We start from the raw sequence: 21,005 nt of genomic DNA on the forward strand, positions 1-21,005 counted from the left end.
TGTCATATAGTTGGAATCTTGCAGTACATTGACTTTTCAGATTGACTTCCTTCACTTAGTAATGTGTACTTAACTTTCCTTTATGTATTTTCATGGCTCATTAGCTTATGTCTTTTAAACATGAATAGTATTCCATTGTGTGAATGTTCCACAGTTTATGTATACATTCAGTCACTGAAGGATATCTTGGTTGCTTCCCAAGTTTTGGCAATTGTGAATAAAGACACTATAAACATCTGTGTACAGCTATTTGTGTGGATGTTAGTTTTCAATTCATTTGGGTAACTCCAAAGAGCATGACTGCCAGTTTATAGGGTGAGAATATGAGTAGCTTTGTATGAAACTCTCAAGATGTCTTCTAGTGTGGCTATAACATTTTGCATTTTCACCACCAATGAATGACCATTCTTGTTGTTCCACATCCTAACCAGATTTTGATGTTCTATGTTTTATGTATTCTAATAGGTGTATAATGATATCGCACTGTTGTTTTCATTTTCAGTTCTTCAATGACATAGAGCATTAAACATCTTACTTGTCATCTGTATAATTTTTTCAGCCAAGTGTATGTTCAGGTCATTTGTCCATTTTTAATCAGGTTGTTCATTTTCTTTTGATTGAATTTTAAGAGTTCATTGTATATTTTGGATAGCAGTCCTTTATCAGATGTATCTTTTGAAAATATTTCCTCCAAGTTCATGGCATTTCCTCCCATTCTCTTAACATTGTCATATTCAGAGCAGAAGTTTTTAATCAAAATGGAGTCTAGCTTATCAAATGGTTCTTTTGTGGATCATGCCTTTCCTGTTTCTAAAAAGTCATCACTATACTCATGGCCATCTAGTATTTCTTCTGTGTCATCTTCTATACATTTTGTATTTTCCATTTTACATTTAGGTCTAAGATCCATTTTGAGTTACTTTTTGTGAAGGATGTGAGGTCTGTGTCTAGACTGTTATTATTTTTTGGACGTGGATGTCTACTTGCTCTACTGCCATTTGTTGACAAGACTATACTTGGTCCATTGTATTGCTGTTGTCCCTTTGTCAAAGAGCAGTTAACTGTATTTATGTGGGTCTATTTTGGGGCTTTCCACTCCGTTTCATTGCTCTATTAGCTTAGTCTTTTGTTAATATTATAATACCTTGATTCCTATAGTTTTATAGCAAATCTTGAAGTCAGGTAGGGATGTCCACCCATTTCATTCTTCAATACTGAGTCAGCTAGTCTAGGTCTTTGGCTTCTCCACATACACTTTAGAGTCAGTTTGTCAATATCCACAAAATAACTTGCTGGGATTTTGAGATTGCATTGAATCTACAGATCAATTTGCAAAACTGACATCTCAACAATATCGATTTTACTTATTCGTGGACATATCTTCATTTCTTCTTTGTTATTTCTGGGAATATAGAGGAAAAAAATAAAACTCAGTTTCTCCTGTACTCTCTTTCTACCATCAACAGCAAGGACTTCTGTAACCAAATATTTATGGGGTTTTCCCCATAAGTAAGCAATCAAATCTGCAGCAGTCACTAGCTTGCTATCCACTGATTCAGTTCAATTCTTAACTCTGTACCTGAAGATAGCATCAGATCCCATGGGTTGAATGCCCAATTCCAAAGACTGCCTCATTCCAACATCAGATGCCAATTGCAAGTCCCAGATTGTTTCACCTGTGCTTCTGAATGAAGAGCTAGATCCTACAACCTCCTCCACAGGTTTGATTAATTTGCTAGAGTGGCTCACAGAACTCAGGGAACCACATTTGCTGGTTTATTATAAAGGATATTACAAAGGATATTGATGAATACCAGAAGAGAGAAATAGGGTAAGATATGTGGGAAGAGGCATGGAGACTCCATTCCCTCTCCAAGCACACAACCCTTTAGGAACCTTTCTGTGTTTAGCTATCTGGAATATTTTCAAACCCTATTCTTTTAATTTTAATAGAAGTTTCATTATGTAGTATGATTGAGTAAATTAGTGGTCATTAGTGACAAAACCTTCAGCCCTGTCCCCACTCCAGAAGTTAGGGGGATAAAACTGAAAACTTGGAACCCTCTGATCATGCCTTGGTCATTCCAGTGATCAGCCCCCATCCTGAAACTACCTAATGGCTGCCAGTCAGCAGCCACCTCATTAGCATACAAAAAGACACTTATCATTTTGAAGATTCCAAGGATTTTAGGGGTTGTATACCAAAAAAAAAACAAAAACAGGGACCAAGTTCAAATATTTCCCAATATCATAATATCCTTTATCAAAGTTTTATAATTTTTCACATTATATACATAGACCTTATACATACCTTGCTAGACTCATACTTAAGTATTTCATTATTTTGATATGCTAATGTGTATGGTAATGTGATTTTTATTTCAAAGACCACTTGTCCTTGCCAGTATAGAGGAAAACAATTGACTTTTGTATATTAGCCTTCTATCCTGCAACCTTGTTATAATGGCCTATGAGTTCCAGCAAGACATGTTTTGTTTGCTTTGTTTGGTTTTGGTCAGTTCTCTTGGCTTTTCTACATAGACAGTCATGCATCTGGAACAAAATCCATTTTATTTCTTCCTCCTAATCATTTTTACTTTTCTTTCTTTATTGAAATAGCTAAGACTTTAGGTAGGATTTTGAAATGCAGTGGTAAGAGGCAATATCTGTGCCTTGTTCCTGCTGTTAGTGGGAGAGCTTCAAGTTTCTCATCAAGTATGTATTAACTGTAGGGTTTTTGTAGATGCTGTTTATCCAAAGTTGAGGAAGTTCTGCTCTATTTCTGGTTGACTGAAACATTTTAATCATGAATAGGTGTAAAATATTGAATGTTTTTGTGCATCTACTGATAAAATGGTGTCATCTGTCTTCTTTAGCTTGTTAATATGGTAGATTATATTGGTCTTTGAATGTTGAGCCAGGCTTGTATGTCTGACATAAATCCCATTTGGTCATGAATAATTCTTTCATACATTGTTAAATTAGATTTGCTAATATTTTGCTGAGGTTTTTGAATTTATGTTCCTGAAATATGTTGGTCTCTTTATACTGTCCTTACATTGTCTTGTTCATAGAGTAATTCTGACCTCATAGAATGAGTTAGAAAGTCTTCTTTTAGCTTCTCATTTTCATAGACCTGGAGGCCAGGTCTATGGGGTAGACATAAGTCCTGGGGTTGCTGATGGCAGCCTGGACCTGGGATCAGGCTAGATATTGAGTTCCCAGGAGTGGTTAGGTGTCAGGAGTGATCTGGAGCCTGGGGCAGTGGGGGCTGGCTTGGTTCTGGTGCAGGCTTAGAGACTGAGTTTGTGGGACTGGCCTGGAGTGTGGGGCTCTGGGAACCTTCCACGTGATGAATTTTGTGAGGCAGGCCATTGCTGGGGTCTGAAGCAAAGTCCAGTACTCATTTTTTCTCTTCTTACCCTACACAGATGATATTTCTCCTGGGGCTGGATGTGAAACTGTGCATAATGTGAAACTGTCCTTCCTGCCCTCTTTGATATATATATATATATCTATATATCTATATATATATATATATATATAGATAGATATATATATAGATATATAGATATAGATAGATATAGATATAGATATATAGATAGATAGATAGATAGATATAGATATAGATATAGATATTCTTATTTCTGTGTTACACTTAGGTACTGTGATGTCTCACCTGATTTCCTTAGCTCTCATGAAGGTATTTTGTGCATGGATAGTTGTTCAAATTGATGCTTCTACAAGGGAATGTATTTGTGTTAGAAAGTCTTATTCTGCCATCTTGCTGATGAAACTCTCCTTCAACTTTTGTTTATCTGAAAGAGTCTTTATTTTTCCTTCACTTTATTTATTGTTTCATATTAATTATTAAAATAGTAGGTTTAATTGTGACATATTCATAATGCACCTAATAATTTCATTCTCCAGTACCTCCCCTTTCCCTCCTCTTCTCCCTCCCTTCGATCCTCTATGTCTGCCATAATAATCTCCCTTCCATTTCCGTGAAATCTTTTTTCCTCTACCTTCCACTTTGAGAGAAAACATAATGACACTTGCCTGTCCTTCACTTTTGAAGGGTAATTTCACAGGGTACAGAATTTTAGGTTGGTAGGGTTTTTATCCTCTCAACACTTCCACTATTCCACTCTATTCTTGCTTGCATGGTTTCTAAGAAGTCAGATGACATTCTTATCTTTGCTCCTCTACAGGAAAGTATTTTGAAAATTCCTCTGGCTTCTTGCAAGATTTTTCTTTATCTTTGATTTTCTAAAGTTTGAATATGACATGTCTAGGTGTAGGTTCTTAGCATTTATCCTGTGTGGTATTATCTGAGATTCCTGGAAGTTTTATTTGGTGTAGGATATTAATTTGGGGAAATTCTTGGTCATTATCTTCAAATTCTGCATCTATCACTCTCTTTTTTTCCTTTTGGTTTTCCCATTTTGAATATGTTGCTCCTTTTCTATAAAAGAGAATAAAATCGTGGCATTTGCAGGTAAATGGATGGCATTGGAGAAGATAATGCTAAGTGAAATTAGCCAATCCCCCAAAACAAATGTTGAATGTTTTCTCTGATATAAGGAGGCTGACTCATAGTGGGGTAGGGAGAGGGAGCATGGGAGGAATAGACAAACTCTAGATAGGGCAGAGGGGTGGGAAGGGAAGGGAGAGGGCATGGGGTTAGCAAGGATGCTGGAATGTGATGGACATCATTATCCAAAGTACATGTATGAAGACACGAATTGGGTGTCAACATACTTTATATACAACCAGAGATATGAAAAATTGTGCTCTATACGTGTAATAAGACTTGTAATGCATTCCGCTGTCATGTATTTATAAAAAAATAAAATCAATTAAATTTTAAAAAGTAAAAAAAAAGAATATTTGTTCCTTTTCTAATTGTCCAATGGTTTTTGGATATTCTGTTATATTTGTTAGTTTTAGTCTTTTTTAAAAGTCCTTATTCTTCAGTTTTAGAAATTTCTATTATCATATACTCAAGCTCAGAATTGTTTTTTTCCCTTGGCCATGACCAGTCTACTAATGAGCCAATCAAAAGTATTCATTTCTGTTGTAGCATTTTTGATCTCTAGCATTTCTTATTAAAAATCTTTGAATTTCTATCTCTCTGCTTGCATTATCTGTCTTGTCTATTTCATCCATTGAAACTCTTAGCATATTAATCATATATTTTTAAAATTCCTGATATGATAATTGCAACATTTCTGCCACATCTGACTCTGGTTCTGAAGCTTATTTAGTCTCTTTATATTCTTCTTTGCCTTTTAGTATGCCTTGTAGTTTTTGTTGTTGTTGTTGTTGGAAAGTGGACATGACACACAAGGGATGTAGTAAACAGACCTTAGCAATGTAGTGGTAAGGTGTGGGGAGAGGGGAAGCATTTTGCAATCCTATAATTAGGTCTCAGTCTTTTGGTAAACCTGTTCCTCTGGACTGCAAAGTTCACATGTGCTTACTGGTCTCTTCTCCTTTATTGGGTTAGGATAGCTGTGGGAGCTAGAGTTGGGTATTTGCTTTCCTCCAGAGAGCTTGAACTTTGGCACAATTCCAGCATTTCAGTAGTTTCTCTTGAGGGCACACCTTGTTAAAAACAGAGTTCCAAGGGCTGCGGGTGTGGCTCAGCGGTAGAGCACTTGCCTAGCATCCTTAGGGTGCTGGGTTCAATCCTCAGCATGCCATAAAAATAAATGAATGAAATAAAGAAGAGAGTTCCTACTCTGTTCCAAAAGGGTTGAATTTCCTCATATGCCTGCTTTAAAGCAGTAGGATAATTTTCTCTGAGAATCTGTAAGAGGTCATGGAGCTACAATTCAAAAGTATGGGGGAAGTCCTTCTAGTTTTTTACTTTTATATCATAAACTCTGAGTCTCTAGCAATTCACCAATCACAATTCACGTTTTCCTAGACTGAAATTGATTCCTGTTATTGGGTTTTATTCCAGTAAATTGTGATTCTATCTGCCTGTCCGTCTCACTAATTTTTGACACAATAGTTCACCCTGTGATCCCACTTCTCTAATGGATCTAATGGATCTTGATTTTTCACATTGTTCAACTTTTTATATGTTGTTAGGATGGAGTGGCAATCTCTAAGTTCCTCAAATGCTAGACTGGAAGTTGTGTGTGTTCATTTAAAAGATAAAAAAATTAAAAGGAGCCAGGCACAGTGGAACATGCCTATAAGCCCAGCAGCTCAGGAGGCTGGGGCAGGAGGTTCACGAGTTCAAAGCCAGCCTCAGTGAATTAGCAAGGCCCTACGCAAGTCTGTGAGACCCTGTCTCTAAATAAAATACAAAATAGGGTTGGGGATGTGGCTCAGTGGTTGAGTGTCCCTGAGTTCAATCCCTGGTACCCAAGGTTGCCACAAGGATCCTTTCCTCTTTTTCTTCTTCTTCTCTCTAGTTTTTCTTTTTTGGTGACAAAATAAAATATTTTGAATTATACAATACTACATTGTTAATTATAGGTGTTATGTTGTCTGACAAATCTCTAGAATTTATTCATCTGGAATGACTGATGTGTTAGACTCATTGACCAGTAAACTCCTCATGTATCACAGCCCCAGATCCTAGTAACTACTACTGTATTCTCTGCTTCTGAGTATGACCATCATAGATACCTTATATGAGTAGAATCAAATCTTGTTTATCAATAATGGTTAAGTAAATTAAACTGTGCTGAATTACCTTATTTCACACAACATCTATATCTTAATGTCTTTCTAATAAAGAGATTAAATTCTGTAATAATCTCAATTTCAAACAAATGTCCCATTTCTTATTAGAGAGGAAAACAGACCTAAGTTTCTATTAATTAGTTGTCTTTTTTTTTTGAAAGAGAGAGAGAGAGAGAGAGAGAGAGAGAGAGAGAGAGAATTATTTTTAATATTTATTTTTTAGTTTTCGGCAGACACAACATCTTTGTTTGTATGTGGTGCTGAGGATCGAACCCAGGCTGCACGCATGTCAGGCGAGCGTGCTACCGCTTGAGCCACATCCCCAGGCCCTATTAATTCATTTTTAAAATATGAATTTTATCATGTTATAAAATAGCATACCATATTGAAAATCAACATATTTCCAAGAAAGATTACATGGTATGTGCTTGTGTATTGTTTAGCTTTTTATTTATTTTTTGATTCTCAGACGTTCTTATGCCAAGCAAAGTTTAGAAATCACTTAATCAGAATTCCAAGATCCAAATTCCAAGTAGTCGATATGCATTTCTCTGGTGTGACCTGAAGGTGGTGCTCCTGCAGTGTGCCAGCATAACTCAGCCCAAGAACTAAAGGGAAGCCTGGTTGAGGGAAAAAATTAATATGAATACAGGGCCCTAGATCCAATCAGAATAGAAAAAAATCTCATTTTTAAAAGATAAAAAATAAAGATTAATTAATAACTAAAAAGAACCATTGTTCCTTCTTTTACCCCCAAGTGGATCTGCAATGCCATTTTCCACCTTTCTAAATTGAATGAGGTCATAGGTAGATACCCAGCAGGGCCTCAGGTTCATACATACTTGAGCTGTTCTCAAAACGCCACTGCCTTTAGTCATTGGAGATTTTCTATCACCTGACATAGTCTCTCTTCCCTTTTACAAAAGTAACCAGTTCTGGGCTGGGGGCTGTGGCTCAGAGAGAGAACACTCACCTAGCATACATAAGGTACTGGGTTCGATCCTCAGCACCACATGAAATAAAATAAAGACATTGTGTTCACCTATAACTAAAAAATAAATATTATTTTTTAAAAAAGAAGCCAGTTCTGAAATGGAGGAATTTGAAACCTTGATGAACCTCTGCCATAGATTTTGTATTTGAAGGCCTGGATCCTGGGCTCCTGAATCAGAGAGAGCACATTTCCTTTTCAAGGATGGATATCCTAACGTTAAGACCCCAGAATCAGCTGAAGGTCTGATCAGGGCTAGAATTTGCATCTTCTGTTCTGAAAACATCTCTCAAGTAGATTACAATTTACTTGGCAAAGAGGGTAATTTGGCCATGAGCCTGGCCCAAAAATAATGTCGATAGCACTTATCATAGGTAAAATCTGGGGTTTCAATGGCTCCAGAAGATGATAAGTTACTAGGACTCAAGACAGATATGTCTCAGGTCAAACCAGCACATATCCAGGGAGTAGTGGTTTGACTCCCTTAGCTCTGAGCTCCATTGTGCCCTTAGAATAAAACATCATTCAGCAAAGCAACCTGTGAACCACAACACAGATATTAACCCCCTCAATTTTAGTTGTATGAACAGAATCTGAGCAGCTAGCATCTGGACTGGTCACCTCTGACTATAAGGTTAGTTTCTTTCACTGATCCTACTGTGCTAAACCAATATTTTCATGCTATATGTATGCTATGACGTGGGAAAGATTAGGAAGTTTTACAAAAAATATACCAGGCCTGGAGCAGGCCTGGGCTGGGCCAGGTAATAACTGGGCCCACTAGGCCCAATTCCTTAATATCTCTAAGGACCACCATTTGTTTTGGGGGTAACAGCACCCTTTCTTCAGCTTCTCTGATAGCCAGGTTATCTTCTGACTCAGCATAGGGATGATATAAAATGAGGGTTATGGCTACAGTTCATTCAGGACTTATAGGTAGTGAGAAATGAAGCCAAGGATCAGTATGTGGAATAGAATAGCAGTGCTCAGTGCACAACTCGACACGTTTTATGAAGGGCAGGTACTAGGGATGGAATATGAGGGCACTTTACCACCCAGCTATATCCCCAGACCTTTTTTATCCTTATCATGAGGATATTATCTTGCTAAGTTGAGACTGTGGCCCCAAACTTACAATCCTCCTGCCTCAGCCTCCTGAGTCACTGAGATTACAGGGGGCCTAGCAAAAGTGGTATTTTTTTGTTTGTTTGTCTGTTTTCCTTGTATATTAATAAAGTTATAGGACTATCAACATAATAAATTTTAGAACATTTTTGTCACTTCCAAAAGAAACCCCATAACCATTAGCAGTCACTCCCTATTCCTCCCTCTCCCAACCCATGGCTACTACTAATCAACCTTCTGTCTTGTGGATTTGCTTATTCTGGACACTTTATATAAATAGAAACATACAATATGTGGCCTTTTTTGTCTGGTTTCTTTCACTTAACATGTTTCCAAGGTTTATCCACACTGTAGCATGTATTAATAATCCATTCCTTTGTGGCTGAATAATATTCCTTTGTATGGATGGGCCACATTTTGTTTATTCATTCATCAGTTGATGGAAAGTTGGGTTGTTTCTATTTTGTGCTATTATGAATAATGTTGTGCTACATGTATATAATCACACTTGTATATATACATATGTATGTGTATATAGAATGTATAGAGTGTGATATATGGATATCATAGAATCTGTAAATATCCATAATAGAAAGTTTAGAAAATAAGAAATGTAACAGTCTGGCAGTCTCTTAAAATGTTAAACAGAAATATGATGTAGTTCAATGATTCTACTCTTAGTTATCTACCCAAGAGAAATAATAACTAGTTCACACAAAGACACACACATACACACATACATACATATATTTAACTTTTTAACAGACTGCCAGTCTGTTACATTTCTTATTTTCCAGACTTGTTCTACAATGGATGTCTACTGATTCTATGATGGTAAAAATAAATAATTCACAATAGACAGAGAAACCTCAGAAGTTTCTGTAGCGCACCATGTACCAGTTGACTCGGAGAATCACTCCAGGCTCAGCTTGCCAACTTCTTCTTCCCATATTTCCTCCTGTCTGATCCCTTAGTTTCTGTCCCATTGTTATTGTATGCAAATGAAGCATTATGTCTGGGGCAAGGGATATTGTGGCAAAGGCCCTCAAAAGACAATATGCTTGCTGAACTTCAGAAACAAGGAGGAGGACAATGAGTCTGGAGTAGAGCAAACAAGAGAGTTATAGATAAGGTCAGAGAGGAAATGGCATCAGTCAGAGAAGTTCTCTCTGACAAAGCATTTTTTTTGTTTGTTTTTGTTTTTTACAATTTGTTCTTTTTAGATATATGTGACAGTAGAGTGTATTTGGACATATTATACATACATGGAGTATAACTTATTCTAATCAGGATCCTATTCTTGTGGTTGCACATGATATGGAGTTTCACTGGTCATGTATTCATATATGAACATAGGAAAGTTATGTCCAATTCATTCTACTGTCTTTTCCATTCCCCCCTCCATTCCCTGCACTCCCTTTTGTCTAATCCAATGAATTTCTGTTTTTTTTCCCTAAGGCAGTATTTGAACAAATATTTAGACAAAAATATTACAGAGTAAAGGGAATAACCAGAACAAAGGCCCAGTGGTGAGTGCATGCTTGGCTTGTTTGAGGAGGAGCCAAGGAAATTGGTATGGCTGGAAGAGAGTAAGGAACAACAAGATTGACAAGGAGGACAGAGAGTCATGGGGAGGGGTACATATTGTAGTACATTCACTATAGTTTGAATGTGTTCCCCAAAACTTGTGTTGAAAACTTAATCCCTAGTGCAGCAGAGTTGACAGAGGAGATCTTTGAGAGTTAGGACATTTGAGGGTTGATTGGGTCTTGAAGGCTCTGCCCTCATAAATGCATTAATGCCATTATCATGGGAGAGGGTTAGTTATCATGGAAGTGGGTTCCTGATGAAAGGATGAGTTTGCTCCCAATCCCCTCACCCCCTTACTTTCCCTTGCTCATGTGATATCCTCAGCAATATTATAATACATTAAGGAGGCACACATTAGACACAGCCCATAAGTGTAGACTTCCCAGCTTCCAAAACTGTAAGCCAAATAAATATCTATTATACTTTATCACATAATCATCACTATCACATTAACAGATATTCACAAATATTTATGTATCCTAATCTTGCACCAAAGACAGTTGAGTAATAAAGGACATTTATGTAATATCAGCACCATTTTCTTCACAATTGTTTTAGAAAGCTTCACATAATGGTCACACCTCACTGTTTTGCAAAGGAAAAAAATTGGCATAAAATCTACAATGATTATATGGTAAAAATAAGATATTGTTTATAAATTACACAAGTTGTTGTGTTATGTCATAGCAGAACATTGACCAAGAAAGCTTTGAAGGCAATTAAGAGGGTATTCACTTCACAGAGAAAGAGAGAGGCATACGAAGGCTCTTAGGAAAGGAGGGATGGTGATCTGACATATATTTTGGAAGAATGCCTTTGGCTGCTGTGTGAGGTGAGGCTACAGAAGTGAAGAGAGATCTTCTAACTTCCCTAATTTTCTAGGCCAATGTCAAATATCCCTGGACATCATAAAACCTAAAACCCAGGATGTATACACACATATTAGCAAGATTGTTTTTATTTCCTAACTTAAATTAGCTGATAGTGCCCCCTGATTAATACCATCACATGGTTTCCTGTGGCAGTCAGTGAATTCCAGTGTCCTTAATTTGTAAGATCAGTGCCTAGCTCGGCCCTCATCACCTCTAACTCTCCCCCTTCCTCCCTGCCTCTGTTCCAGAGATATACTGGGCTGCCTTCATAGTGGTCCTTCCCTCCACACTCACTGGCCTCAAGTCTTTCATGTTTTCCTTGTGCTGGAACACCTTTCACTAAGCTTTTCTCATCATTCAGATCCAAGTCAAAATGTCACCTCCTTCAAAAGAACTTCTCTTATCACTCGCTGTAGAGTAACCCTGGGAGCTCTCCTTCTCACAGCACCCAGATTTCTTCCTTCCCTTGTCTTTAATTATCTTGACTATTTACTTATTTTCTAAGTTCATTTGTAGGATATGAGCTGCATAGGATAGGGACTTTATTTTTTCCAATGTCACATCCCTAAGAACCTAAGACAGTGATGGTACATAGTAGCATTTAATAAATACTTGCTGAACAGATGAATAAAAGAAAATCAATTGCCTTTTCCCTTTATTTCTCTAGCACTGTAGAGGTAAGCTAGACTTTTTTTTTCCCTGAAGTGCTGGGGATGGAACTCCTAGCCTTGCACATGCTAAGCAAGTACTCTCTACCATTACAACTAAGCTATAGCCCCAGGTCTAAGTTAAACTTTTTGAAAGAAAATGCACAAAAAGTAAAGGATGAGCTGGGGTTGTGGCTCAGTGGCAGAGCACTTGCCTCACACATATAAGGCACTGGGTTCGATCCTAAGCACCACATAAGAATAAATACATAAGGAATAGATGAACTCTACAACAAAAAATATTTTTTTAAAAAAAGTAAAGGAGGCTAATAGTAAAAAACAGAAAGAGCTAGGCCTGGTGTCTCATGCCTGCAATCTTAGCAACTTGTATGTTGAGAAAGGAGAATTGCAAGTTCAAGGCTACCCTCAGCAACTTAGTGAGAGCCTGTCTTAAAATAAAAATAAAATAAAATAAAAAGGGCTGGGGATGTTGTTCAGTGTTAGTGCAATTGGGTTCAGTTCCCAGTACCAAAAAAGAAAGAAAGAAAGAAAGGAAATGCAAAAATTATAATAGTGCTTTCCAAAAAAGCATGGGTCACTGAAAAAGTTAGTGAGCTTGCATCTACATGCAACCCACAGCTAACCTCATACTTAATGGAAAAAGACTGAAATCTTCTCACTAAGACCAAGGGGAACAAGATGCAGACATACATTCTTGCCAACTCTATTTAACATTGTACTAGAAGTTCTAGCCAGGGCAGTTAGACAAGAAAATAGAATAAAAAACATCTAGATAGAATGAAAGATGTAAAACTACCTCTGTTTGCAGAGGATGTGATCTTATATATAGAAAATACTAAAGAATCCACTAAAAAAAATCAGAAGTAATAAACATGTTCAGCAACATTGCAGGGAGCTCAGCGGTAAAAAGGGATGCTAGAAAGGGTTCCCACCCTCTCCCAGAGCTGCTGGAGTAGATCTAATACTTCCTTGGGTACCATTTCCATGGAACGAAATAGGCCAGATGCACAAAGACTCTTTCTGCCTTTTTGTAAGCACTTTCTGCACCTCATCCTATCACCCCTTTGTGAAAAAGTTGAAGAATTATGTTCTCATATCCTGTGTGCCCTCTGAGCTGTGCCAGCCAAGCCAGTCTGCAGCCAGAGTGTAGTTATCTCAGGATAAGGAATCAGGACTCTGTAATGCATCCTTCCCTAAGCTTTTGTATTCCCCCTCCCTGTCTCTGGTTTTGTTTTTCACTTGGTTTCCTAGCAAATTTCCTTTTGAGAAATTCCAATATTGTCTCATCCGAACCAAGGGGAATAGGATTTGTCTACATCTCGGTCAGTGAAGGGCTAGCTTGGAGGTCAGGGGTCCCTTGAGGCTAGGTGTGGGGGTGGCTGCAGCCAGCACAGCTGGAGAGGCAAGGAAGGGTTGAAGCTGTGCAGATGTGTTTTTTGGACGATGGCTTAAGATACTGGAATGATAGGCTTTTGGCTAAGGATTGAGTGCATCTCACTAGGGAAGAATGTGGTTGCCTGGAGACTTGCCGATCTGATCAAGATGACTTTAACTGGAAAAGTGGGGGGGGGGAGCAAAACATGCCCATTTCAGACTGTAAGGCCAGATACTATAGACAGCAGCAGGCATGTCAGCAACAGAGGAAGAATAGTGAGAGGGACACCCAGTGATTTGCAGAAGAAAATGACTGAGAAGGAAATTGGGTATGGCGCTTCCAGCCTCGACTGTCAATATGCCAGTGTGAAGAATAAGAGCAGAAAACAAAGCAAACAGAGATTTAAAAAAAAACACAAAGAAGAAAGAAAAAACTCAAATATATAAATAGACTTATAGGAAAGGAATTCACAACTGAAATATTGTCATGGGCACTTTGAAAGATACAAATCTAATAGAGGATTTGAGTTATCCACCCACAGGAAGGTGTTCTTTTTGCCCACCTGAACCAACTTTGTGGCATCCTGAGAGTCAGATTAAGGATACAGAATCTGGGTACTAGGAGAAATGACCATGAACTCCAATAATTGTGGAAAATCCGCATTTGCTCACTCAGGGCTCTGTAATCTTGACATAACAGTGAATAAGTCAGGCCAAGTCCCTGCTCCCACAGAGCTGATACCCACCCAAGACAGATAGATGGAAATGGGTGAACAATGAAGGCACAAAACAACTTCAGGTTGTGAATCACAGAGAAAATAAAACTAATAGTAATTAAAGGGAGGGAGGAACTATTATAGTATGGGTGGTCTTGGATGGCCTATCTGCAGAAGTGACTTTTGAGCTAAGAACAAGTTGAGGGAGTGAGCCATGGAAACATCTGAGGGAACAGAAAGGGCAAAGGACTTGACCAGTTGGAGAAAACAGAAGAAGGCAATTATCTCCCAGCTTGGTTCTCCCAGATGCAGACAATGAGAGAAGAATTTGAGGGATGGTAATATATTGGGAAGTGTAGGGAATGCCAGTAAGGCAGTGGAAAAGCCATAAAGGGAAATGAAGGACAAACTCAAGACATCTGGGGAACTCTGGGAAAAGGGGCAAGATGCATGTTTCAGGATTACCCCCATCCTCCCAGAGTTATTGATAGATAGCTTTCTGCACAACAAGAATGACCTTCCAAGTTACCAGTAAAAGCAGGCAAAGAGGCGATGACAGTGCCCTGATACAACAATTCTAAGAGATCTGGGAAGTAGCTGACAGTGTCTGCAAAAGCTAGGAAGTCTGGAGTAGAGTCAGAGAAAGAGTGAGCGAGAGGGTCAGTCAGAGGCCAGACCACCTAGGACCAAGACCAGTTGCAAATAAGTGGTCAGAAGAGGCGTTTGATGTAGACTACACAGTATTTTCTTTTGTTTTTGTTTGTTTTATTTTTTCTTTCAAATGCCAATAATTAAAAATAAGAAGATTTCATGTATTCACCTAGATTTCTAGTTGTCTTGGAAAAAATTGATAATATAGTGAATCCTCATTTGACAATCTACTCAATGCCCCATGTAAACGGGTTACATGGTCGCCAGTTAACTAGTCCTTGAGTTTTAGATCAGCAGTCCAACATGTTATAGGCAGTGTTAGACAATGTTAAAATAAATTCAAATGGAAACCAGGCCTTAAGAATCACTGAGCAGACAAAGCCAGTTCTGCCTCATAGGTGATCTAAATTTTGCTTGATTTGCAAACATAACTGAAACTTCACTTAAGCTATATCTTGTAAATTCCTACATTAAAGAAAAACAGAACTAAGATCAACCAATCAGAAATAGCCAACAAGGTGTTGGGCATGGTGGTACATGCCTGTAATCCCAATGACTCAGGAGGCTGAAGCTAAAGCAGAAGGATATCAAGTTCAAGGCCAGCCTCAGCTACTCATTGAGGCCCTAAACAACTTAGCAAGACCCTGTCTCAAAATTTCATTTTTTTTTAAAGGACTTGGGTAAAGCTCCTTTGAGTTCAATCTCCAATACCATAAAAAAAATAAAATAACAAGCTGGCGTTGTGGCTCAGTGGTAGAGTACACATGTGGGACTCTGGGTTCGATCCTCAGCACCACATAAAAATAAAATAAAGGTATTGTGTCCAACTACAACTAAAACAGAATAAAAAATAAAATAACAAGAGAGAGAGAAACTGACAGACAGCAGAACCCCCAGCTGTTTTTTATTGTTTATTTTGAGACAAGAGCTTACTAAATTGCCAAGACAGGCCTCAAACTTGCAATCCTCCTGCCTCAGCCTCCCTAGTCATTGAGATTACAGGTGTATGTCCCCAAACCTGGCTCCCAACATATTTTAACTATTTAACTAAGGACTTTGTAAATAAATAATACTAAGCAATTCTATAATTATAATCAGATTTTTTGCTTTATCCTATTATATACCCTATAAAAGCCTTTCCCTGCACTCCCCAACAGAGCTCCTGAACCACTTCTGGTTTAGAGCTTCCCAATTCACATGTGGTTGTTTTGCTCAAGTAAACTTTTAAAAATTGAGGCCAGGATTGTGGCTCAGTGGCAGAACACTTGCCTAACACATGTGGGATGCTGGGTATGATCCTCAGCACCACATTAAAAATTTATATATAAAATAAAGGTATTGTGTCCATCTACAACTGAAAAATATTTAAAAAAACTTTTAAAAACTGCCTTGTGCCTCAGCTTACTTTGTAACAGGAGTTAGGGGTGCATTCTAAGTACATAGGCAGGGATGGATGAAATCTGTTTGCTGTTTGTACAAGAAGAGTCAAGTGCAGAAGCAGGGAGACAAGAAGGCTATTGCAATCACCTGGGCAAGAGATGATGGGGTCTTGGAAAAGATATCCAGTGGAGATGAAAAACAGTGAAGGAATTAAGTATGTAAATCAGACTGGATTGTGACAGGGTACACTGATACAGGGGTGATGAAAAATGAGGCATTTTAGGATTACAGCCAGATTTCTGGCTTTAATAGATGTACAGATAGTACTCTAATTCACTGAGATGGGAAAGACTGGAGAAGGAACTGGTTTTAGGGGAAAATAAAAAGCTCTATTTTGAACATAGTACATTTGAGATGCCTATTAGACATCCAAGTAGAGATGCGAGGCAGGATATATGAGATAGGACTTTGATTCAGTCAGGAGCTTGGGGTGAGGTTAGGAGAGGGTAAGGAGACAGGAATGTGAGAATTATCCAAATAGACAAAGGAGACTACACCTTACATTTCTGGCAATATTGTATATGAAATATCCAGACAATAAATTCTTCCTACAAAACACCCAGAAAAACTGGATAAAAGATAACAAATATCCTTTTAAATACATTGCTGAGCTCAAAAGGAAGTAAGTAAAATCCCCAAGAGCCAAAACAAAGAACCCAGTTTAAAAGAAAAAGCCTGAGGCTGATGCTGCTCTCTGAGTGCTCTGGAGGCAACTGTGATTACTAACCAAGCAGAGTTTTAGCATTTGGGGTTTGTTTATCTTGGACCTTCTTCCTCCTCTTCCTCTTCCATCTTCCTATTTTTTTCTTTTGGTTTGGGGGAGACACAGTACATTTATCATAAAAATGCCCTAAGCAGTTTCGATTTTCTTTTTTAAAAATGTCTTTAGTCATTGATGTCTTTATTTTATTCACTTATTTTTATGTGGTGCTGAGAATCGAACCCAATACCTCACACATGGTAGGCAAGTGCTCTACCACTGAACCACAACCCCTAGATTTTCTTTTTGTGTGTGTGTTCTGCTGGGAATTGAATCCAGGGCCTCAGCTCATGTGAGGCAAGGACTCTACTGCTAAGCTATACCAAAGACCTATTGGAATTTATTTTGAGATGGTCTTGCTAAATTGCTTAGGGCCTCGCTAAGTTGCTGAAGTTGACTTCAAACTTGCAATCATCTTGTCTCAGCTTCCCACTTTGTTGCTTGGATTACATGTGTGTGCCATCATGCCTGGTTAGATTTGCTTTTATTATCATCCATATTTTAAGCTATTACAAAATTAATCACTTTTAGCAGTTTATTGAGGTTTAACTGCTATACAAAACTGCACATATTTAGCGTGTGCAATTTGATGAGTTCAGATATATGCATACACCCATGAAATCATCCCTGTATCCATCACCTTCAAAAGTTTCCCTGCATCCTCCTTTTTCAGTAAGAACACCTGACATGAGATCTGCCATCTTAATTTTTTAAAATATTTTTTTTTGGTTGTCGATGGACCTTTATTTTATTTATTTGTATGTGGTGCTGAGAATTGAACCCAGTTCCTCACACATGCTAGGCAAGTGCTCTACCACTGAGCTACAACCCCAGCCCTTTAATTCTTTTTTTTTTTTTTTTTTGGTATCGGGGATTGAACCCAGGGTCACTTAACCATTGAGCCACATCCCCACTCCTTCTTATTTATTTATTTATTTATTTAGAGACAGGTTCTCATTAAGTTGCTAAGACTGTCCTGGAACTTGAGATCCTACAGCCTCAGCCTCCCATATAAATGGAATTAGCCATGCCTGCCACCACACCCAGCATACTCTTAAATTTTTATTTAATTTTATTTTTTTTCTTAAATTTTTAACTAAGTAGTGTTGACTACAGGCACTACACTGTAAAGCAAGTCTCTAGAATTAACCTATCTTGTATAACTAAAACTTTAGGCCACATAACAACTCCCCATTTCCTCTTTACCCCAGTCTCTGGTAACCACAGTTCCAGCCTCTGTTTCTATGAGTTTGACTATTTTACTTGTCTCATGTAAGTGAAATTATGCAATATTTGTCTTTCTGTGGCTGGATTATTTCATGTAGCATATCATCTTCTCTCATCCATGTTGTTGCAAATGACAGGATTTTCTTTTTAAGGCTGAATAATACTGCATTGAATTTGTATACCACATTTTCTTTATCCATTCATCTCTCAATTCACATTTGGATTGTTTCTAATAACTTGGCTATGGTGAATAATGAATGCTACAATGAATATGGGAATGCAGATATGTCTTCAATATTTCAATTCTTTAGGATATATATCCAGAAGCAGGACTGCTAGATCATATAGTAGATCCATTTTTAATTTTTTGAGGAATCTTAATCACTTTTTTTGATAGCAGTACCATTTTTACAATCTCACCAACAATGTAGAAGAGTTCTAATTTCCCCACATCCTCACCAACATTTATCTTTTGATGTTTTTTTTCATAATAACCATCCTAACTGGTGTGAGGTTAGATATCTCGTTGTGGTTTTGGTTAGCATCGCTGTCATGCTTAGTGATTTTGAGCATCTTTTCATATACCTGTGTCCATTTGTATGTCTCCTTTGAAGAAATGTCTTTTTCAAGTCCTTTATACATTAAAATTTTTTTAAATATTTATTTTTTAGTTATAGGTGGACACAATATCTTTATTTTATATTTATGTTGTGCTAAGGATCGAACCCAGTGCCTCACACATGTTAGGCGGGCACTCTACCACTGAGCCACAACCCCAGCCCCTAAAAACAATTTTAAAGTAGTGGTCTTTTTATTTTTGCTGTTTAGTTGTAAGACTTCATTGTATATTTTGCATATAAACCCCTTGTCAATACTGGAAAAGACAGACATACAAACATACCAAACATGATAGAGCTCCCAGAATTAGATGTACCTATATATGGTTAACTGATCTTTTACAAGGGTGCTAAGACTACACAACAGCATTGTGTACTGTATTGAAATTGGTCACAATTAACTAATTTTAAAGTAAATTCTCAACCAAATTCAAAACAACAAATAATTGCATGTTAAAATACCAGTGACTTCCTAGGACATATTTTTCCATATCTAAACCTGGGCCACATTCAACTTTCTATTTTATAATCCAATTTTTAAAAATATTTTTTGAGAGAGAGAGAGAGAATTTTAATATTTATTTTTTAGTTTTCGGCAGACACAACATCCCTGTTTGTATGTGGTGCTGAGGATCAACCCAGGCTTCATGCATGCCAGGCGAGCGCGCTACCACTTGAGCCACATCTCCAGCCCTTTATAATCCAATTTTAAGGTAAACCTTTATTGATGTACAACATATAAACAGAAAAGGATACATACCTTTAGTGTCTAGCTCAGTGAATTTTCTTTAAGGGAGCACATTTGTGTGACCAGAATCCAGATCAAGAAACACAATATTGCCCAGAAGCCTCTCCACTATATACCCTATTCTCAGTCACCATTTCCCAAATATGCCCTCCTTATCTTAACTTCTAATATTGTAGATTTAAAGTTTTGCAATATAGCATGAAATCATGTAGTATGTATGGCCTCTTTCACCCAATATTGTGTTGTAAGATTCAGCCATGATGTTGGATATAGGTGTATAGGTGTAGTTTGTGCAATCTTATTGTTGTATAGTATTACACTGTATGAAAATACAATTCATTTATCTATTCTACTATTGGTATTGTTGGTGGATGTTTGGAGTGTTTGCAGTTTGGATATATTGAGAAATGCAAATAAATCTGCTAAAGCATTGTCTTATTTTATATATGTCTTTTGATGAACATATATGTGTTTCTATTATGTGTATACTAGAGGTAGAGTTGCCAAGGAATAAAATATGTGTATATTGAGACTCAGAAGGTGCTGCCAGTTTTCCAAAGTGGTTGTAAAAATTTACCTTCCCACTAGCAGTATATGAGAGTTATAATTGTCCCACTTAATTTTATACTTTTAAAATAACTAATTTTATTATTATTTTACATTTTTGCCATAGGTATGAAAAAGCTGCACATCATTGTTTGAATGTGCATTTCCCTGATGACTAACAAAGCTGAGCACCTTTTCCAATGCTTACTGGCCATTCAGATGTCTTCATTTTTCTTTTGAGTTTCTTCCTTTTTCTTATTGATTTACAAAAGTTTCTTGTACAATCTGGATACAAATCCTTTGTTATATATATGGATTGCAAATATCATACCCACTATATGATTTGCTTTTTCACTTGTCAATGGTATCTTTTGACAAACAAAAGTTTTAATTTTTTTTAAAGAGAGAGTGAGAGAGGAGAGAGAGAGAGAGAGAGAATTTTCAACATTTATTTTTTAGTTTTCGGCGGACACAACATCTTTGTTGGTATGTGGTGCTGAGGATCGAACCCGGGCCGCGCGCATGCCAGGCGAGTGCGCTACTGCTTGAGCCACATCCCCAGCCCAAAGTTTTAATTTTAATATAATATAATCCAATTTAATAATATTTTCCTATATGTTTAGGACTTTTATGTCCCAATCATAAAATCTTTGTTTATCATAATATGATTTATCTATTTTTTGTTTTATTTAATTTATTTTTTTTGCTAAAGCTCTGTTGTTTTTTTGCCTTCACATTTAGATCTCTGTTCATGGTGCCTGAATTTAACAGATACATAGATATAATGGAGAAGGCCTTGGGCCCTTCTAAAAAGGAACAGTAGCAATTAAGACTATCATACATACAAATGAAAACCCCCAAAGAGCTATAATCTTAGTATAGATTAGAAAAAAAAATCCACTTAATAATAATGTAAGAAAACAAGCAAATTTAGCTATTATTGTGTGGATGAGTGTCTCCTTTGAGACTTTGTAACCA

Source organism: Ictidomys tridecemlineatus, chromosome X, assembly GCF_052094955.1.
Source record: "Ictidomys tridecemlineatus isolate mIctTri1 chromosome X, mIctTri1.hap1, whole genome shotgun sequence".
NCBI classification, from domain to species: Eukaryota; Metazoa; Chordata; class Mammalia; order Rodentia; family Sciuridae; genus Ictidomys; species Ictidomys tridecemlineatus.